The sequence below is a fragment of the Tursiops truncatus genome, chromosome 2, assembly GCF_011762595.2.
Source record: "Tursiops truncatus isolate mTurTru1 chromosome 2, mTurTru1.mat.Y, whole genome shotgun sequence".
NCBI lineage: Eukaryota > Metazoa > Chordata > Mammalia > Artiodactyla > Delphinidae > Tursiops > Tursiops truncatus.
In genome coordinates, this window is record NC_047035.1 from 133,514,369 (window position 1) to 133,537,695 (window position 23,327).

Below are 23,327 nucleotides of genomic sequence, written 5' to 3' on the forward strand. Positions count from 1 at the left end.
CCCCCGTGATATTTTAATACCACAGTCATACTACATATCTGCTTATATGTTGTGTGTATATCTATGCTTTATACATAAAAAGAGCAATAATGGTTTTGCGCCCCTCCCCCAGAAGAAGCAATTTTCCCTCCATTAGGGGTGATATCACCCCCCTGAGCATGCATGCGCTGGGGGTGGGGGTGTCTCATGATGAAGGCATGGAGAAGAGGACCTCAACCCGCTGAGTAAAACGCTAGGATACTGTGGATCTAAATATCAAATTCCTTTAGTTGAATTTTTCCAGATCAGTTGGAAATGAGGAAGTGAGTACAGCCTTCTTGGCCCTTTGAGAAGAGACCCAAACGGTTCTGAGGGCCAGAGAATAATACAGCCAGACCCGACAAGGAGAACAATTATGGAAATGAGATGGTTTGTATCTAATAAAAGCTAGAGGCTGGGAGAGACACCCTGTTTGGGGAAACTGCACAGACATGCAGGTCTAAGCTGGTATTAGAGATGTTGCCAAACGTACGAGAAAATGCATTCTGTAAAGACTACAGTCTCCACTTTCTAGAACAGAGGCATTGCCTCTTCGGTGGGATGACATACAGGGCAGTATATCTGTCGTGTAGGTAAGAAAGTGGCTACTGCCTCACTTGGGACCAGAGAGCTGTGAGCATGTTGCTATGTGCACTCTTGACCCAGGGTCAGGGCTCTGCTATTGAGAAGGGAGCTTTGTGTATGAGGGATGGTCAGCGGATGCCTCCCCTGGGACGTGCTGGAGCCCTATCGTATTAACTGGGTCACGTTATCTCCCTTTGATTTCATGCTTAGAAAATAAGATGTGTTGAAAGAGACACCTTCCCGCAAGCCAAGAGCATCGGAAATAAACCGTGAGCATGTGCTTTCTGCCTCTCATTCCATTTCGACTCAGAAAACTCTGTGCGTCTAGAGCGAAGACTCTCGTGCACTCAAACACACCTGGTTTTGCCCAGCAGTTACAGCTCCCACAGCTGACATGTCAACCACCGCAGGATGCCTCGACGAGTCAGAAAACAGAAGAGATAGCGTTGCCATGGCAGGCCCTGGACATCCAGTTCCGACACTGCCTTTGGGAGAGCCTGGGCTGCAGGGCAGATTCAGCTTGGCACATGGGAACAAACCCATCCACTCGGCCACCAGTGTCCAGGGAGACTGGCTTTATCAAGATGACAGTCCCGGCGTTTGCATCAGCAAAGAAAACTGCTTGCGACACAGTCTAAAGAGCCAGGAGGAAGGAAACGGAATCATTTGAATCATTCGAAGGCTGTTGATTGTTTATTGTGATCCAAAGAATGTAAAAACCAGGATAAAAGATTAGCGGTCACATCCAACTCCTTAATATTTTTGCTTTGTTTTGAGACCAACATTTTGTACAGAAAATGTCACACAGTGTGGTAGAAAGTGACGGTAGGCTACTGTTAATTCTTACAACTCTCCAGCTGCCAAGAAGGCATGATTCTATTTTCCAGAGGAGACTAAAGATCAAAACAGTTACCTATTTTTCCTAAGATCATACAGCTAGAAAGTGGCAGAGTCAGGATTTCCACCCAGGACTGTTTGGCTACTGAGCCCGTGATACCTCTTGGCAGAGTCCTAACTGGCATCACAGAGACTTTTCTAAGGACAGTTCTGACCATTCTCTTACAAAAATGATAGACATCTTATGTAAGGCTCCCCTTTATTCACACTGGGGACAGTGTCCCTCCAGAAGGAGCAGCTCCACATGCCACTTCTGCCTGGAGTTCCAGCCCTGAAAAGAAATTGTGGCCATACCGCGGATTTGATTTTTATTTTATTGGCAGATAAAGGTTCTTTGTGATGACTGGGGCCGTCACTCTGACTCCCCATCCGGGACGTAACTGGCTGGTTTACAGAGTAGAGAGATGTATATGCTTATGCTGGGAGCACTTCTACAAACACAGGAAAAGCTGCTGCCTTAATTCTAGGACCATATTATGAACGGAAGACATTTCAGTAAAGTCTCTCTTTGACTATGCCTGATTCTTCCTTTTAAGCTGCTCTCTCTGGGGTAAGCAGTAATTCCAGAAAGAAGAGAGAAATAAAAGGGGAAAACGAACATTGGGAATTGGAAGAATCAGGCTTCTTTGGCGGGTCAAACCCACAGAGTGAGCGCTTTACTGAATAGATTCCCACTCAGAAACAAGAAAGGATGTCGATCATTTTGGCTGAGGTGGGTCTAGACAGTTCAACGTCCCCCCCTCTGTCTAGTTAAAAAAAATCTATGTGAGCTTCAAGAGGAAGATTTGCATTTATTAGAAGTGAATAACATAATTAAAATGCAAACTACCACATGATAATTTAATAACCTGTGATGATAAATGTCACAGCACTTGAGAACTCAAAAAAATTAGATGGAAGAAAGCTGGAGTTTAAGCTTGGTGCAATAACCCTAAATGTTTAGACTGGAGGAATCAGGAACATAGCTTCAATATCTCATATAATATGAAATGGGGCAGATTATTAAGAACTACTACAAGCACCATGAATCAATGGTATTGGCTGAGGAACCAGATGGCAAGTCACAGTCATTTTCTCCCAATCATCAAATGTTAGTTTCATTTACAAAAAGCTTCCATATGCAATCCTGACTCAATAAAACATTCTGTGCCGGCGCCGGATGATCAATATGGTTGAACTAGCCCCTTCTACAAGGGAGTAAGTACACTCATTTCAAAACAGCCCTAAATCCTACAGCCTGGTAATAGGTTTCACTTACAGTAATGCTCTTCAGCGAAATGTATCCTATTAAACGTCCTGACACTTCCTTTTCCCATTTCATTAAGAAATGGACCCAGAGCCAGAGGCACCGCTTTGGAGAACTTCCTCTCTGCTGAAACCGATCATCTTATTGTTAATATCTCTGGTGATCAAGTCTCATTTCTCCCACCCAGGCACCAGGTAAACGCACTGTGTTAATAATACACAATATAGAGAGTCACAGGCCTCCTAGCCCACAGGTCCTTTAAAGGTTACTTTTTCATGTAAAATACATCCCCTCAAATGGAGTTCTGGAGATTGGATTTGAAGAGCTGCCTACACTGCTACAGGCTGTGAAATAATTGCTGGGCGATTCTGTTCCCAAAGGACAAACAAAGAGGCAGGGAGTTCCTCTACTCACAAAGCAAATTCCTTGAGTCTCTAGAGAGGGCTCATAGCCACAAGACCAAGATGCTCCTGCGGATCTAGAAGAATGAACTCCAGCGGGATTCTTGTGAGTTCTTCCCAGGTACCTACAACCTGCTCCTAAGACACACAGGCTCTGGAGGGTCACAGTTTTGTGCCTTTACATAGCAGGAGTAAGGCCTCCCTAGGTAAAGTGGGGCTCAAGCAAAGGTAGCACTGGCACCATGGGGGAGCCTTTTAGAAATGCACAATCTGAGACCCCACCCCAGACCCACAAAGTCAGAGTCTGCATTTTAACAAGATCCCCGGATGATCTGCACTTTCAAGTCAGAGAAACACTGCTTTGGGCTACATGCTTTATAATCCCCTAACCCATACTCCTAGGCATCACGAAGCTTCTTAGCAGCCTCCTGAAGGATGAGGGAAGGAAGGTAAATTTATTCAGTCAGTGAAATACTCAGTCTCACTGTGTAAGTATATTTGGGGACGGGGTTCTATAAAAACTCTGTGACCTTCAAGATCCAATGCACCCAGCAGTAAGTTCTGTTGGCTCTACCTTGGTAGATCCCCATCTCTCAACTCTTCTATCTGCACTGCCACTGTCTGTGCCCCAGGCACCAGTATCCCTTCCCATGAGCTACCACCACATTGCCACGCCCCTCCCCATCACCCATGGCAATGAAAGAGATACTGAATCCAGGAGGCGTTGCTCAGGATCTTCCTATGGTTCCCCTAGAATAAAATCCTAACTCAGGACCCTGGCCTGCAAGTTCCCGAAAAACTCCACCCTGCCCTCCTCTCCAAGCTCACCTGATGACCACAGTCTACTGTGTTCACCATTCCCACCACCTGGCCTTCCTCCTGTTTTTGCAAACAGGCCAAGCACGGCCCCAACTTTAAGACAATCTGCTGCTCCATCTGCCTGGAACACTCTGATCCCAGAGCATGACAAGGCTCTCTCCTTCTCACCAAACAGGTCTCAGCTCAGGTGTTCCCTCCTGACGGAGGCTTTCCTTAAACAAGCACCACAATCCCTTCCAAGCCAGTCACCACTACAATGCCCTCCTTTGTCCTGACTGCACCCCCGTACCTTGTCTGGAAGTGGCTTGTTTACTGTTTGCCTTTATTTTATCTACTCCTTTACTAGCACACAAGTTCTTTGACAGCCAAGACCTTCTCGCTCTTTGCTGACCGCTAGTGCCCAGAAGAGTAACTGGCGTATAGCAGGAACTTAATATTGGCTTCTTGAATTTATTTCTTGAAGGATGGATGAGTGGATGGATGAGAAAGTACTGGCCTAACAGTTCTAGTCCTGTTCTAATCACTTGCAGATGTTTGAAAAATGCCAAATATTGAATCACAATCTCTAAACACTAGAGTGTTCAGAGGACTGTGCTGTCCAACACGGTAGCCTCTAGCCTCATGTGGCTACAAGTTTAAATGAAGATTGAATAAAATTTAAATTGCAGTTCCTCAATCACACTACCCATATGTCAAGTGCTCATTAGCCACACGTGGCCGGTGGACAGCACAGAGACAGCACATTCCCATCATCACAGAGCTCTACTGGAGAGCACTATTCCACAATTTAATCTGAATCTAATTTATCATGTGGCTCATTTATGCATTGAATGACACTTATTGAGGCCCTATTACTAGCAAGGCACCATACTAAGTTCTAAAGATAACAGTAACAATAACAGAAAATACTTTCATAGTGCTTGCTGTGTTACAGGTACTGTTCTACAAGCTTTACATAGATAGCTTCATTTCATTTTCCTATTAACTAGTACAGAGAGAATTAAGAAACTTGCCTACGGTCGCATAGCTGGTGATAGGAGTCAGCATTCGAATCCAGGCCCAGTTTAATGGACTTCGGTAAAGGGAGAGCTGGAAGAGAGATCCTGCATGTTTCACTGTGATGCTAACAGAGTCTCTGGCTGACCTAGGGGCTTCGTCAATGCCACACACCTGAGCCATGTGTGGCACGGCTCAGGTAAGATCTCTGTCTCGATGTGTAAGCTGTTCTTACCTCCTCCTTGTGTCAGAAGAATGCAGCCCAGGAAACAAGGTCCAGGCTGGACAATTCTTTAAAACCTTAATGGATAAGAGCTCTCTACATTCAAATTGCCTTACTCACAGGTAAATCCACCTACTCTGTGAGAAGTCCAGGACACACGGCAGAGGGTGTAATGCTGAACAGGGCCTCTTCAGATACCTTTGGGCTCTGTGAATCTGTTTTGGGAGTGCTTTTCTCCAAAGAGTCACTCAAACCTCTGCTTCCCATGACTCAGTGAGGTAGGCTGGTGGAAGGGGACAGAGCAAGCCTCAGGGCTAGATCCACCATGCTCACTTCCAGAAACTACCATCTACTTAAATAGTAAGACCATGGAGAACCCTCACTGATCCTGGTACCTCATTTGTGAAATGTTAAGATGAGCACCTTGTAGGCAGTCGTAGGATTTAGAAATTATATCCTATAAGCATCAAACGGGGCAAAGACGGCAGGTAGCTTGTCCTTTCAGTGTCACACTAGGATAGTGTTTAACACACTTAACACACTTACCCAAGGATTGATTACTTAACTATCTAGGGCAGGGGTCAGCACTCTGGTCCGTGGGCCAGATCCCACCCTCCACCTGTTTTTGTAAGTAGTGTCTTTGGAACACAGCCATTTGTTTAGTCTTCGTGACTGCTTTCCTGCTCCCAGGGCGGAGCTGAAGAGTTGTGAGAGGACCACAGAGACGGAGGGCGGAGGGCGGGGGGCGGCCTGCAAAGCCTAAAATATTTGCTATCTGTCTCTACAGGTCAGCCAAACCCTGATATCTAGAGGGATATATCTGGGCTTAATTTTGCTATTGACAATATATTAAGGCCTTGGACACTGTGAAGCTAGCTATGTGTTAACTTGTAGATTTCTGGGTGGAGAGAAGAAAGTGAGCTGGGATACAGTCATGACAGAAGCCTCAGTTGACCCTATGGGCAGTTCTGAAGATAGGATGACCCTCGACAAATGCAAGCAGGGGGTGAGAGGTCCGGCCTTTATACCTAGAGACGGATCAGACATGGGGTGCCCAGGAGGCCAGGGGACTTTCTTCAGTTAAGGCAACCCCTTGATGGGGTTCTGGGCAGGTCACCCAAAATACAATGCTTAGGCATACTGATTATTTTGAATTAAAGTTATTTAAGGAACAGCTAGGGCAAGAAAGATAGTCTGACCCTCCTTTCTGTCCCGCTAAAAGCAGGAAATAAATCTCCCACGTGAAAGGCACTCTCCCTGTACCAGAAGGAAGAGAGACATCCTTATCACCAGAGACAGAGAATTCAAGGCCGAGAAGGCTGTATCAACAAACCCTGTTACGTCTTCACTAATTTACCACCCCAAGTCTAATTCCCTTTGTCTTATTAATTCTTCAAAATGTACTGTTTCTTTGTTTAAAAGGTATAAAAGCTGCCTGCTTTGGTCAATTCTTCGAGTCTCATATTTTTTATGAGCTCCCCTGCGTACAAAATTAAATTCATTTTTTCTCCCGTTAATCTGTTTTATATCAATGTAATCATTAGACCCATCACAGGACCTGGAAGAGAAGAAGGGAAAAGTTTCCCTCCCCTACACCCTGAAGGGAGCTGACAGAGAGGGCTTTTTGCTGGCAGCACTCCCAGAAGCTGGAGTACCTCCAGGTTGATCTAAACGGTACCTCACCATTTCCTCCACACTTACCTAATCATTCTCTTCTATCCTTTAAAAAAAAAAAAAAAAAGGCCTATGAATACCCACTTCTTCCAATGCCCTTTGAGCCAGCTTTACCGATGTATTGGTTCCCTCATTAATAAGTATAATATTTGACTTAGGTTCACTCTGTAATTATATGGGAGACAGGTTTTTCACTTCTTCACAATTCCTTTTTGACAGAATGCACACATGAAGTGGCCATTATTGTGATATTGTTATAAAAATAATAATGGAGAAAGCAGTGATTTAAAATGAATGGGAAGTTCACACCCAGCAAGGCCTTCAGCATTCCTCAGAGCCATGCCGTCCAGCCAGGTCAGAACTGGGGCCCCAGTGGGTCAGGACAGCAGAGAACTCCTTCTCAAAGGTCAGCCCCAGTGGCTAGCTGGAGGGGGAAGGGAGGCTGCCCAGACCAGAGATGCTGGAAAGTAACCAAAGGGGAAGGCGAACTCAGTCTGCCTTTGGAGCTGGTGTTTGTCAGAGGCTTCATTTGGCTCGTGCTAAAGGATGGAGAGCAGACAGCATCTTCTGGGGAGTCTAGTTATGTTTCTTGGCTTGAGGAAGTAAAAAGGTAGATACAGCATCTTGAACACCTTTGCTTTAAAAGGTACAGTGAGAACCAGAATGGTCTAGGCCACACATAGAAGGATAAAGCCCTGGGTGAGGCCACTGGGAGGGTTCTGTGCCTGCTGGTGAGGCTTTGGGCCGAGTCATGAGTAGATGTCAAGGTCTCTCCGAGAAGAGGTTCGGCGAACGCTCGGGGAGGACCCAAAGTGAAATACATGCTTCCTGCCAACAGAGCACCTGGTCACGATTAGGGGCAGCCTGCATCTCACTTAGAAAGACAACAACAGGGGGATGGAAATGGATGGATACAGCGATGAAGACATGGATAATTATATGATAAAGCAAATATAGCCAGATGTTAATTGAAGAATCATCACAGTGGGTATATGGGTATCAACTGGACAATTCAACTTTTTTACATGTTTGAAATATTTCTTAACAAAACATTGGGGGAAAATGACTACTGATAGTACAGAGGGACCAAAACTTATGTCTCAATCTTTCTATATTCCTCATGTTAAATGTGTATATACTTATACATATTTACATGCATGTATTACATATATATAAAATACAGTCATAAATGAATAAAACACAAATGTATGCAGAGTGTTGGGCATGTAATCAAAGGGATAAATACTCAATCTGGGTTTGTACTTTGTTCTAGCAAGAAAATAATGCCACCATGTTTCCTAGACTGCAAAATTCAGGAAACTGTAGACTCTGTCCTTAAACTAAGTTATTCTGAGACGTAACAGAAATTTGCTCAGGGCAAATGGTATTTTGTGAACAAGATGACATAGAATAACAACAATTCTGAATGATGCAAAATGAAATCATTTGAACAACCTACAAAGGAAAAGGAACACAACTCAAAAATCACACAGTCACCTTAACTGCCTGGTTGATTTACCTGGGCTAATAGACTAAGTGAACATCTAAAGAACAAGGCTCGGGCTTCCCTGGTGGCACAGTGGTTGAGAGTCCGCCTGCCGATGCAGGGGACACGGGTTTGTGCCCCGGTCCGGGAAGATCCCACATGCCACGGAGCGGCTGGGCCCGTGAGCCATGGCCACTGAGCCTGCACGTCCGGAGCCTGTGCTCCGCAACGGGAGAGACCACAACAGTGAGAGGCCCACACACCACAAAAAAAAAAAAAAAAAGGCTCACCGTGTTGTGATACTGATGGGTCAGAGCAGATCCTAGGGATAAATAACTATGCTATATTTGACACTAAGTGAATAGCAATCACATTTGAAAAGAGCCTACCTTACAGAGTGTCTAGGCAAGGAGATTCACAGAACACGCCAGCACTGTGTTGGACAAGGCAAGAGGCCTTGGACGAAAGCACAGATCCTGCCTCCCAATTCCAACAGCCACGACAGCCCACGGGTATGAGGACAGGCAGTGTGAGCTCAGGACCAGAAAGCCAAGGAAACTTAGGGTCTGGGATGGGACTAAGCAATGAATTACAGCCTAAGGGGAGATATCAGAGGCATAGAGTGATCCAAAGCCCACAGAGGGCTACAAATGCACCCCAGATTCAGTAGGGCCACCCACAGTCCTTGCCTGGTGACAATATAGAACTTACTTTTATCTAAGGAGTTTGCATCTCCAGTGCTATCACCTCAGTCAAAGAATAATAGGGGGCTTCCCTGGTGGCGCAGTGGTTGAGAGTCCGCCTGCCGACGCAGGGGACGTGGGTTCGTGTCCCAGTCCGGGAGGATCCCACATGCCATGGAGCGGCTGGACCCATGAGCCATGGCCGCTGAGCCTGTGCGTCCTCCTCAACGGGAGAGGCCACAACGGTGAGAGGCCCTCGTACCGCAAAAAACAAACAGAAAAAATAATAATAGGGTTCACTTTACAGAGAACTGACAGGATCCACTTAGCTAGAATGTATTTATTCTGTAATAATAAATGCTCAAATATTGCCTATTACTAATATTAATACAAGCAATTTTCACTTATGGAGCAGGTTAATCCTCCTAATCCTCATACAATCCTGTAAGATTAGTGCTATCACAACTCCATTTTGCAGATAAAGAAATTGAGATTCCTTACGCCTAAGACCACCCGCTATGAGGTGGACTGGAATCCAGGCAACGTGACAACAAAGTCACACTAAACACTCCAGCTATCTGCTTGGTACAGATTACAGTGGTGCCTGTCATCTGGATTAACTGGAAGACTGCAACTGAAATTAAGGGAATGGAAAGCAAAGAGCTACGGCAGCTACAAGGGCCAAAGACACACCCACTGCAGGCGTGATGAGGGAGCAAGCAACCTGCCTGGACCCAGCAGGCCGTGCCCTGAACCATACGCCATCCAGATGACACCGCCAGCCCCGCCTCCGAGCCAGAGGGACTTGGGAGTTTTATGATAACAGACTTGACTTTCCACTCCTGACTCCCAGCCAGACCTGCACTTTGAAGCAGCCGCAGGGCGGGCAGTATTCTCAAATCGGTTAACAAGGCAACCAAACCAAGCCACAAACAAGGGCATAATTAAAGCTCTTTTATTTTTGTTTAAAAGTATCTGAAATCTGCCAAGCGCAGATCACTGCAGAGAGCAAAGCAGCATGTCTAGAAATTGATTTGGCCTTGTCTTCTCCTGCCTGGGATCCTATCTGGAAAAGAGAAGAAAGTTCATTATCTGTGGAGGGCAGACAGTGTGCCAGTGCCCAGACGAGGTGCTTTCCACAAACATTATCTCATGAAATCCTGACATGAACTGTGTGGCACTGGTATTATTAAATTCAATATAAAGATACAGAAGGAGAGGTTCAGAGAGGTTAAGTAACTCATCCAGAGCATACAGCCAGTGCAGCAGAATGACATTTTAAACCTCGGCGTTCGCATCCATCCTGGTATCATTAAACGATGTGGCTACGTGCAAACATCTTTCATCACAAAGACAGTCAGAAGACAGGGTAAGAGCAGCAGGCCCTCTGAAGTTCCTTGGATTGAAATCTGTTTATTAGTACAAAGCGGCAAACCACCTCTGCAGGGCAGCCCAGCGACTCCAGCCCCAGCTGGGCTCTGAACGGCTAAAGCTGCCAGGCCACTCCGGGATGCCCAGATGAGAACGCGCATTGTTTGGCACCAGCTGCTGCGGGGCCCCCGTGCACACAGGCGGTACCATGGCACTCGATGGGGTGGGTCCAGGCGAGGGGTGCAGGCTTGGTGGCTGCAGTGTCTCAGCCCGCGGGCCGAGGGGATCTTCAAAAGCCTTAGGGTTGCAGCTAGGGGAGTTGGGTGGGCAGGGGTGCTCGGATAGCCTAACACAGTCAAGAGATGGCTGGAGCCATCCGGCATTCAGAGGGAAACGGTCAAGGGAAGGGGAGAGGGGAAAAGGATGACAATATGCTAAATGAGAAAAGGAAAGTATTGAAGAGCAAAGCCAAGTACCGTCAATCTAGTCACACGTTCTGTATCAACTCTGAAATCGAGGGCATTTCTAAACCCATCCATGATCCAGCACTGAGGAACAGGTGCTTGACAGTGGCAATGACACCTGGTGTTCATGCACCTTGGTCTCCCTGCGCTTTCTCACAAAGGGCCATAAAAGCCGGCACAGATTCCACTGGGAGAGCGAGTCTTGGCCACTGCACAGACGCAGGCAGAAAGGGAGCGGGAAATTAACTCTTGTTCCCTCTCCGTCTCAACTGCAATGGCGGCTGGAAGCAGGATCCTGTGACCTCCAAGCTTCAGGTTCTGAATGATAATATATCAATTGCAGGATTAGAAATGGAAGATGTAAGACACTTGTCAGCACCTGCCATCTTGCAGGAGCTCATTAAATACCCATTATCCCTCATCTTCACAACTTTTAAGGAGAATCAACAAAGTGCTATCACATCACACCTTTATTCTTGTCTGGAGTTACGCTGGACCTGGACGACTGACTCAGATTGATGGAGTCAGTGTGAGAACAAAGCCGCAAAGATAAGGATATTGAATGCATCCCTGCACTTAAGCAGTCAGCAAGTACAGAAATATGGTCACATGGTAGAAACAAAACCCTGAGGCCGGCAGCCTGGCTTTCACATCTCTCTTTGGAAAGGCAAAGCATAAAGAGGCAAATCACCACGTCCAAGTTCGTACTCATGCTGGGCCCCCCCGGGCAGGAGGTGCTGCAGAGGACTTCACACACTCACCCCATAAGAAGACAAGTTGAGAGTCCACCCTGATGCAGGGCAGGGGTGGGGGGCCGTGGGCTCATGGGAGGCAGATCTCACCTAATGGGAGGACTTGCATGGGGTGGAAGGATCATAAATAAAAGAGAAACACAGGAGATGTGCTCTGCTGTCATTTTCCGGCTAAAAAGAAGAGTTAGCTCATGGAAAAAGATACAATCCTCTAAGCTTCCAATGCAGATTTCTGTGCTGTGCCTATAGTGGGGGAAATGTTCCCATTGCACAATTAATGGAGACTGAGGGGAAGCGCAGGACACACTGAAAGAAAGGAAAAATGAGTGACAAAGACACACAGGCTAGTGGGATACTGGGGAAATGAACCATCATACATGCCGGCCAAAAATAAACTTTATTTTTTAATTTTTTTTTTGCGGTACACAGGCCTCTCACTGTTGTGGCCTCTCCCGTCGCGGAGCACAGGCTCTGGACCCGCAGGCTCAGCGGCCATGGCTCACGGGCCCAGCCGCTCTGCGGCATGTAGGATCTTCCCGGACCGGGGCACGAACCCGCATCCCCTGAACCGGCAGGCGGACTCTCAACCACTGCGCCACCAGGGAAGCCCCAAAAATAAACTTTAAAGGATCAACTCAGCCTTACTATGGCTCACAGGGCTCTGCAGGATGTGGTCTTCAGCTACCTCTCTGTTCTCATCTACCGCTTTCCCCCTTGCTTCCTCTGCTAGAGACTCACTAGCCTTTCCATTCTTTGACCATAACAAGCAAGCTTCGACCTCAGGGCCTTTGCACTTCCTATTCCTTCTGCCTAAAACACTCTTGCTCTGAATAGCTATATAATTTTATCTCACACTTCCTCTAAATCTACTCACTGCCAAGCGGGGCAGTGGGGGGAGGGATGGATGGGGAGTTTGGGATTAGCAGACGCAAACTATTATATATAGAATAGCTAAACAACAAGGTCCTATTGTATAGCACAGGGAACTATATTCAGTATACTATGATAAACCATTATAGAAAAGAATATGAAAAAGAATGTATGTATAGGTATAACAATCACTTTGCTGTACAGCAGAAATTAACACAACGTCGTAAATCAACTATACGTCAATAACATAAATTTTACAAAAAGAATGATAAGAATAGTGATATTATCTAACACTGCTCCAAGGTTTTTTATGCTTTAACTTCTTTAATCTTCTCAACTATTATCCTTATTTCACAGCTGATTTTGAGGTCCTGAGAGATGAGAAAACTTTCTCCGTGTCACACAGCTTGACTGTGGCAGTGCTAGGCACCAAAAGCAGAATCCTGACTCCTGAGCCTTTTTCTTTAAATAATAAAATGTTCTTTTAAAAAAAAGAATAAATTTTAAATTTAAAAAAAAATGTTGTTTTAAAATAAAGAAACCATTATTAATGTCTTCAACAGAGATTACGTGAATCACTAAAATCAGAAATTATTACCAAATGTTTATTTTCAAGTATTAAATAGAGTTTAAGTGATTTTCACAATTTGCATCCTTCTAGGGAGCTTAAATAATTAAATCCCAGTTCTAATTCTGACGTTTCCTTTTTCAAATCAGAATCATTTGTTCAAACTAAGCATTTTGGGAATGCCTGCTCCACGTCAGGCCCTGTGCTGAGTATTTTTCATCTCTCATTTAACTCTCATAATAGCATTGTTTTTTGAGAGCTGTGGAAATGGAGCTCCGCTGAGGTTAACTAATCAGGACCTATCCCAATGACTTGGGTTCGGCAGCTGGAGCCCTCCTGGCAAGCTCACCTGTCTTCTGGGAGCATAGAGTCTTAGGTCCTCCCCCAGTGCATCAAGGAAAGCTTTCTGGTAAAAAGTACAGTCGTGGGAGCTATCTGAATCTTGCTCATTTTAGTAGGAAAAAGCCTACCCATCCCACGTGAGGCCCAGGAAAGAAGGGGCTGATGGGAGGCTCAGGGGGTGTTGAGTCTGCCCTCTGCTTTGGGCAGCTGGTAGGAGGGTCCACACAGAGCTGAGGTGGTCTTCTTTGCCCCTTCCCACATCGCTGGCCAGCTGCAGACCCAGCTGTGTCCCTTCTACCATTGCCTTACTCATATTCTTTTCCATTTTAGTTTATCACAGGGTATTGAATATAGTTCCCTGTGCTATACAGTAGGACCTTGTTGTTTATCCATCCTCTATATAATAGTTTGCATCTGCTAATCTCAAACTCCCCATCCATCCCTCCCCCACTGCACCCCTTGGCAACCACAAGTCTGTGTCTGTGAGTCTGTTTGTTTCATAGATAAGTTCATTTGTGTCATATTTTATGTATTTATTATTTTTTTAATATTTATTTATTTATTTGGTTGTGCCAGGTCCCGGTTGCAGCACACGGGATCTTCTTTGCAGCATACAGGCTCTTAGTTGCATGTGGGATCTAGTTCCCTGACCAGGGTTCCCATTCCCCTTCATTGGGAATGCGGAGTCTTAACCACTGGACCACCAGGGAAGTCCCCATTTGTGTCATATTTTAGATTCCACATAAAAGTGATATCATATGGTATTTGTCTTTGTCTGACTTACTTCACTTAGTATGACAATCTCAAGGTCCATCAATGTTGTTGCAAATGGCATTATTTCATTCTTTTTTATGGCTGAGTAATATTCCATTGTATATATGTGCCACATCTTCTTTATCCATTCATCTGTTGATGGACATTTAAGTTGCTTCCATGTCCTGGCTATTGTAAATAGTGCTGCAATGAACATTGGGGTGCATGTATTTTTCGAATTATAGTTTTGTCTGGATATGATATGTGCCCAGGAGTGGGATTGCTGGATCATATGGTAGCTCTCTTTTTAGTTTTTTGAGGAATCTCCATACTGTTCTCCATAGTGGCTGCACCCATTTACATTTCCGCCAACAGTGGAGGAGGGTTCCCTTTTCTCCACACACTCTCCAGCACTTGTTATTTGTAGATTTTTTAATCATGGCCATTCTGACCAGTGTGTGGTGGTACCCCATTGTAGTTTTGATTTGCATTTCTCTGATTATTCTTATCATTCTTCAGACCACTATTTTGGTCATTCACGTGACTTTATGAGATGCTACGGTGGCAAAGCTTTCCACTCTGTGCAGAGTTTCTGTGGGTGTATTAGCTGGCGGATTAAGTGTACAATAGGTAAAAAGCATTTAGCACAGTTCCTGGCACACGGTGTGGAATCATGTGGCTGCAACCATGATACATGAAGATGCTAAACTCAGAGATACGACCAATACAATTCTGCCTGAAAAATAGTTGGAACCAAAATTTCTACACACAAATCAGCAAAGCACATGAAATAATTCGAAGAGTATGAATAATGTGCAAAAGGATCACCTTAGTAATTAAGAGATATAAATCACAACTTGGAGTTTATAACCAACAGCAACTTGAAGGGTACATAATGGCAGAAAATACGATAATTACAAATAACTGCAAAGAGAAATCCCTGTGGAAATGACAGCTACACGTAAGGAAACACAAGGGGACAGAATATGAAAGATGTGGCCGGGGCTTCCCTGGTGGTGCAGTGGTTGAGAGTCCATCTGCCGATGGAGGGGACACGAGTTCGTGCCCTGGTCTGGGAAGATCCCACATGCCACGGAGTGGCTGGGCCCGTGAGCCTGCGGGTCCGGAGCCTGTGCTCCGCGACGGGAGAGGCCACAACAGTGAGAGGCCCGCGTACGGCAAAAAAAAAAAAAAAAAAAAAGATGTGGCAGTTTCTAAATGCCCCAGCAAAGCCAAAGCGAGGCGATCCCATATCATCCCCAAGTCCCAGCATCAGAGCAAGAGACTGCGTGTTCTGATCCCAAACAGGCAAGTCTTTTACTGAGAAGCCTAGGGTTTCTGACATTCCCTCTGGTGCCTCAGCTGACGGAGTGAAAAGGCAAACCAAAGAGAGAGGATTCCAGGGTCTCAGTACCAAGTTTCTCTTTTCACTCTCAGTACAAGCAGATTTCACAAAGCAAGCATCCCAGGCACCTGGAGAAAGTGAAAGCCAGACCACTTACTGCCAGCTATTTAAAAAAAAAAACAAGTGAGGTGGAAGGAGGGAGTTATTCTATTACTCACCAGCCTCAAAGCATCTTGGGAACCTGAAGATTAAGATAAGCTAATAGAGAGGCCTGTAATCTGAATGGTTGGAGCCCACGGCTCTTTCCCAAGCCCTTGCTACTTGCCTGTTTACAGCAGACGGCACCAGCCTGGACTGTACCATGACTGGTGGTCCGTCTGCCGTTCCTTGACTCACCAGGCACTAAGAGTGCAGCCCAAACAACTTCTTAAAGAACAAGATGATATTACAGCAGCTTGGATACCAGGTGACACCTAATTGCAAAGAAACTCCAGTTCTTTCAGGTCCATAATTTACTGGCTCTGATGGAGTTATACTTTTCTAACATGCTCTGTAAAACCAGAGTGGGGCTGAAAAGTCATGTATGGTAGCTGTGGGAGTGGAGGGTAGAAAGCCCCCTAACCCCCCGGGCACCCATCCCGCATTAATACATTTCACTTCTCCCTGCTTGATTATTCATTCATTCATTTAGCAAACATTTACCAAACACTACCACCTGCTCAACCCTGAGCTGGGAGCTGTGAACACAAAGATAAGCAAATACACAGCTTCAACAATACATTATTTAAAGAGTGTGATTGGTTTATCCTGAATTCCACTCAGTAGAGGCATGTCCTGAACGTGTACTTGAGAAGGGAGACGTGACCTTCCCATCCTCCCACTAAGCGTCAGTCCTCGCGTGTCCTCTCCTTGTACACACATCTCACCAATGCTAAGCGTGATTTCACTCTAAGCATTTTTCATACTGCACGACCCCTGAATGCACTACTCACCTTCTAAGCAGCTGAGGAACATCCTTGGGTAATGTTCCACTCACACACAATGTTGGTGTCCCAGGCTGCTTGAGAACCAAACTCCCCAGCAAAAGGGAGTACTTCAAGGCACGGATCTTAAGGGTTTTGTATTATAATAGGGTCAATGGCAAAGGAGGCCCCAGGAGAAGGGCACCTGACCTGATGGGGGAGAGGCGGGGAAGGTGATGGCAGGGAGGGGCAGGGTTAACCTATTCAAGCATGACATTCCAGGGTTAGTACTAGAAGATGAGGAGATTGCCAAGCAAAGAAATCACAGTGCTTATGCTACAAAAACCATCTCCTGATGTCTGGGCCAAAGGCACATGTCCCTGTTTCCCTTGGGGGCCATTTCTACATGCTGCTTACTTCCCAGGGGACTTGCATCCACCGTTCAATTCTAAAAGTCTGAGAGCTGACTCTGACCGACAGCTGTTGGTATTAAAAGCTTCCGATCCGATACACCAGCTTTCTCTGAGTGGCTTTTAAACTTTCAGTCCCAGTGCTAAAAACCCTTCCTTTCTTTAGGTCAATAGCTTAAAGAGGACAAGTGGAGAGCCTGCTGGTTGCATAAAACGCAGGGTAAATAAGTCTTTAAATGGGAAAAGCAATGTCAGATCACTGGGTCTGTTACTCAGGCTGCTTCCCATGAATGTCACAACAGAAACACAGACATATGGCTGGTACTCCAAGAATGATTTTGGTGTTTAAATTCTGTCACGTGGCCCCAATCCTGGGGAGTATATTTGAAAAGGCCAAGCGGAACACTTTCCAGATGAAAAATCAATCAGTGAGACCAAGAAAACAATTCCCTCAGTGATCTGTCCCAGAACAAGAGTTTAGGTTTTCATCGTCCCCAAAAGGAACTGGGGGGACCAAGCAGGCTGAGTAGTTGGTGTTACAGCCCCTTTTACCAGGAAAAATACCTTCTTCTATCAATCCTGGAAGAGAGATGCAGAAACTTAAATGCAAGTCTTAGAGCACCGAATACTTCTGCTCCCCTCTGCAAGGAAACAAACTATATCAAATACCAAACCCGCCCCCCCCCCCCCAAAAAAGGAGACACGGGACCTGGCCAGCCAGCTCTCCTGGATTTCCAGCGGCTCTCTCCAATGCACTCCTTCCTTCTAAATAATTCGGGCCTTACTGCTCTGAAGAGAGACCTTCTGAAAACTCCTGGATCCCTTTACAGTAGTCACTGACTCTGTGCTGTTAGGACCGCAGCAGCCCTCTCCCAAGTATTTCTGTTTAAAAAGATAAGCACAGGGGCTTCCGTGGTGTCACAGTGGTTGAGAGTCCACCTGCCGATGCAGGGGACATGGGTTCGTGCCCTGGTCCGGGAAGATCCCACATGCCGAAGAGCGGCTGGGCCCTTGAGCCATGGCCGCTGAGCCTGCACGTCCGGAGCCTGTGCTCTGCAACGGGAGAGGCCACAACAGTGAGAGGCCCGTGTACCACAAAAAAAAAAAAAAAAAGATAAGCACAGTCCAATGCCCTTCAAGGAGTGAATGTTTAAACTAATGGTGGTATATCCATACCATGGACTACTGCTCAGAACTTAAAATGAATGGATTGTTGACACATGCAACAACTTGGATGGATCTCCAGGGACTTGTGCTGAGTGAAAAAAAGCCAATCTCAAAAAGCTGCATGCTGTATGATTCCATTTATATAACAGTCTGAAAATGACATTCCCAAGATGGAGAACAGATTACAGTCGGCCCTCCGTATCCGTGGGCTCTGCGTCCATGGATATGGAGGGCTGACTATACCAGGCCATTTTATACAAGCAACTTGAGCATCTGTGGATTTCTGGCATCCACAAGGGGTCATAGAACCAATCCCCCTCAGATACAGAGGGATGACAATAGGGGTTGCCTGGGGCTAGAGAGCAGGGAAGGGTGTGTCTATACAAGGGTACCAGGAGGGATCCATGGGGTTGAACTGTTCTGTACTTAGACTGTGGTAGTGGTCACAGGACTCTACCCATGAGATAAAATTGAAAAGACTAAATACACACACACACACACACACACACACACACACAAGTGCACATAAAACTAGAGAAGTCTGCAGGTAGACTGCATCCATGTCAACTTCCTGACTATGGTATCTACTATAGTTATGCAAGATGTTACCACTGAGGAAGACTGGGCATCTTTCTGTATTATTTCTTATATATGTCCGTGAATGTACAATTAGCTCAAAATTAAAAGTTAAAAAAAAAAGGATGCATAGGTTGAAGAGAACACAGATCAGCTTCATTCAGACGCTCTGCACAGCGCCCTGAGCACTTATTAAAGGGACGCAGGTACCCTCGGGCCTCCCCACACCACCTCTGCTGTCACACACATGACTGTAGTCACATACAGTCTCCTCCTAAAGCTTCTGAGACCACTGGCACCTCTTTAGGGATCTTGTCAACAATTCAGTTGCACACCAGAATTGATCAACCACTGTCCTAGAACACAAGTGTCACACAGAAAGCTGAAGACCTATTTTATAACAGTATTTTTATAAGAGGAAAATGGACCATTACTTACATAAACCATACCTATAGTGGGAACTCTATGCAGTTGTTGTAACCATGTACCCTGGACAGTTGGAAATTATATGACTCCCTTGACCTTCCTTTTCCTTTCCTTTATATTTATTTTTTTTCCTTAATTTTCAGGCATATTTTTGTTTGCCACCTAAACACCACACAAATGGCTGACTTTTGTTGCATGCACCTGCACCATACTAGCTATAAGTACCTAAGCATACCATCCTCTCAGATATCCTCCTGATCATCCCCAAGTGTGGAATAAATTTCAAACCATTAAATAAAATGATTTGATACTGTCCTTGCGGATGTTACTAACCCTCACCCCCACCAATGACATCACTGTTTCCATGGTAACTAATGTACTTTGAAGTGGAAAATGCAGATGGTGGCTTAAAAAAAAAAAGTGCAGACAAAATAAGTGATAGAAACCAAGCATGTCACAGTGTAAGTAGTGATGCCGAATGTACCTGCATTATGGGCGGCCAGCTCAGGGACAAGCAATAAATATTTTATGAGAACCCTTATGCTAACAGTCTATATAATGGTGACTTATCAAATTACATGATTGCCTTTGGAAGCACGGCTGCCCCATTCAACGCATGTGGGTAAAAGTGTGGTAAAGGTGGCGGTGAGGAGGGATAAATTAGGAGGTTGGGATTAACATATACACACTACTGTATGTAAAATAGATAATCAACAAGGACCTACTGTATAGCACGGGGAACTCTACTCAATACTCTTGTAACAACCTATATGGGAAAAGAATCTGAAAAAGAACAGATACAGGTACATGTATGACTGAATCACTTTGCTGGACACCTGAAACTAACACAACATTGTAAATCAACTATATTCCAATATAAAATAAAAATTAAGAAAAAGAAAAAATTTACCTAAAAAATGTGTGTGTTCAACAGCACAGGTACAGAACACAGGCTGAGTTTTAAAACACAGTCACATACTTTGTTTTACAGTTAGTTAATGTTGTTATTATGTCTGAGAATAGCTATTTCAGAAATATTTGAAGGCCAGGAAGAAAGGATGCAACTGCCCACAAGAAAGAAGTGGAGAAAACTGAGAGGGAAAAAGCCTCCATTCTTATTTCCTAAATGTAAGAAAAAAGGATAAAATCTCCAGGAAGTGCAACATTCTTTCAGCATAAGGCCCTTTTGGTGAAGCATGGGTACTTTTTCAGTTACTGTCAGTATTTCATTGTTTGAATGCTGGTGAATGAAGACTTTTCTGGACGTGAAAATCCACGCTCTGAGTTGTACGGAAGGCAGCGAGGAGGTGACAATTCTGGATGGTTTGACATAAAACTAGAGTCTGCTTTTAAAACATAACAGAGTGTTTGATCTGCCCCTGTCAAAATGTCATTCTTAACACAACACTGAACATACTTAACAGAAGCTTCCAGAGGCTCCATCATGTATTCAGTCTCTGTGCTGCGGGAGCTAGTGTTAAGAAGACCATCTGATGACACCACGTTCTACAAACGCCCAAGGAGCTACTTTCTTCTTCTGAGGCCTTTGGCCACCACCGAGGACCAGGAATGCAAGTGGAGTCATGGAGCCAGTTTAAAGGCCCAAATCCACGCACTGCTTAGGATCTCACACGACGATGGTTTCACTTCTAGGATGCTAGATCTTGTCCCATTTTGTCAGCACAGTGCTCTGTGCTTCAGTAAAGCTTCAGATAGAAATCTTTCCCCAGGACAGTCTCTGTGTGGTCCTGCCACCTAGTGCACGTCGGACTGGGGAGGTGACCCAGCCTCACAGCGCCACCCCTTCACTTCTGGTTGCGTGCTCAGGCCAGACTACGGGTCTCCCGTTGCTTTGAGACCCCCCGTGCTACTCTCTTCCTAAAACACCTCTTTCCACAGACCGCTTTTTTGCAAAAACCTAAAACGACTCTTTTTTTTGCCTAGGAGATTGAGTCTAGAATTCAAGGCCTTCCTTTACTTAACTGCGACCTCCATCCAGTGGGGTCATCTTCCTTCCCCTTCTCAATGGCGGGCCTGGCGCCATGGCCAGAGCCTTTCCCTCAGACATCACCCCTCCTTTCCTGAGAGCACACCTCCCCGCTCCGCTGATCATCCTGCTTTTTCTGTAGGATTCACTTCAACGTTCTGCTCCCCACATCTCCACAAAGGGGTCTTTACATCCAGCTCCTCACACTCACTCACTCTTCCAAGAATCTCAGCCATTGCTCTGATGTCATTTACAGAGGTTTGCAGAAAAGTACCACAATGTAAGCTCCTTTGGAGCGGAGATTTCTGTGTGTTTTGATAGTGGCTGTGTCCTCAGCACGAAGAAGAGTGTTTGGCAAAACACAAAAGTTCAATAAACAGATCTTGAATTAATACGGTAGCATCACAGAATACAAACACCTTAAATGTTTTACGGGCAAGAGAGAGAGAGGAGAGTGGGGCTGGACATCAAAATTAAAAATATATACAAAGAGAACTGCCACCATCATTCACAGAGGCTCCATGCCAAATTAATTAAAACATTAAATACTGATTTAAGTGGTGAGGCGATACCATAAAATATAAGCGAAGAGATGCTTCACCATCAGAATTAAATTTAATGCCTCAGATCAACAAAACTACCTTAAAGACCAGGAAATAAATCAAGTAATACAAGCCACACATAATAGAAAATGACTTTCGGAAAGTGGTCTGTTTCGGTTCCAGTGTAGAAGGAACTGATGGAAATGAGGTTTCTCATTCTGGGAAGTTGAATCAGTTCCATTTGGGTCAAACAGCAGGACCCCAAACATACTGGCAAAAGTATTTATAATTAGCTGTTAGAGTGTTCGTGGACCAGGAATATGGGTAGAGGCAAGGCCTGGGATACACAACCCCTGTCACACAGACCACATCTACATGGGGTGGCTGGCCCAGTGGAGCCCAAAGTTGTGCCCCGCAGGGTCATCTGAGAGATGCCCTGCAAAACATAACAGGCCTATTCGACTGAAAGACCCTCTTCCCCATCCAGGAACATCTCCAGGTTGGGGGCCTTCATAACATCTGTGAGCACACGTGTCTTCTGTTCCCAGGAGGCCAGTCTAAGATCAGCAGGAAGGCCTGCCCAGAGGACAGAGCCAGCCTCAGGCTCTGGGTCCAAAAGCCTGGGAACAATGGGAAAGGCCATGCCCAGAGTGAAAGCTGAAGGCGGGGGTTCAGGAGGCAGCATCTCATCTGGGGGAGCTGGGACCCCCAGAACAGAGACCACAGCTCTAAGGACTCTTTATGTTTTTACAGCAGGGGCCAGCAAACTCATCCTGGAAGAGACCAGTTGGTACCTAGTTTAGGCTTTGCAGGTCACGTGGCCTCTGTCATAACTACTCCACTCTGTTGTTGGAGCACAGAAGTAGGTGCAGACAAGAATGCGTACATGAGGGACTTCCCTGGTGGTGCGGTGGTTAAGAATCCACCTGCCAATGCAGGGGACATGGGTTCAAGCCCTGGTGCAGGAGGATCCCACATGCTACGGAGCAACTAAGCTCGTGCGCCACAACTACTGAGCCTGCTCTCTACAGCCCACAAGCCACAACTACTGAAGCCCGCACACCTAGAGCCCGTGCTCTGCAACAAGAGAAGCCACCGCGATGAGAAGCCTGCGCACCACAACAAAGAGTAGCCCTCGCTCGCTGCAACTAGAGGAAGCCCACACGCAGCAACAAAGACCCAACACAGCCAAATAAATAAATAAATAAGTAAATAAAGAATTGCTTTAAAAAAAAAAAAAGAATGTGTACATGAACTTGCATGCCTGTGTTCCAAAAACACGTGGCTTACAAAGCCGGCCTGCAGGCTGGATTTGACCTGCGGGCCGCCGTTTGCAGGCCCTGCTCTAGGACCGCCGTCACTACTCTACTGCTGATTTTTAGCCATCCCACCCAGCGTTTCTCCACGGTGCTGACCACAAAACCCTCAAGGCAAAGAGGGCCTGACAACTGTCTTCAGGGACCCATGAAGGGGTGACGGAGAGAATGAGGCTGAGATTCATTGAGCACATGCGCCAGGCACCGTACTTAGCCTTTTGCATGTGATAACTCCATTCACGCTCGCGAGAACCCTCTGAGGTGGGTACTTTTATTGTCTCCAAGTTACAGACGAGGACACTGAGATCCAGAGGGTGGAAAATCAACCCAGAGTCATGCCTGAGGGGTGGAGCTGGGGATGGAATCCAGGCAGGCTCGCTCCAGAGCCAAGCTCTTATCCGGAGATCTATAAACTGGGCAGACAGTGCCCACATCATGCCAGCCAGCC

General features: G+C 45.7%; 1 protein-coding gene across 2 annotated transcripts in view; it reads right to left on the reverse strand.

Annotated features, from left to right (window-relative positions):
• The window catches only part of SLCO3A1 (solute carrier organic anion transporter family member 3A1), a 318,155-nt gene that overhangs the window by 271,989 nt on the left and 22,839 nt on the right, over positions 1 to 23,327 (reverse strand). The gene's annotated exons all lie outside the window — the stretch shown is intronic.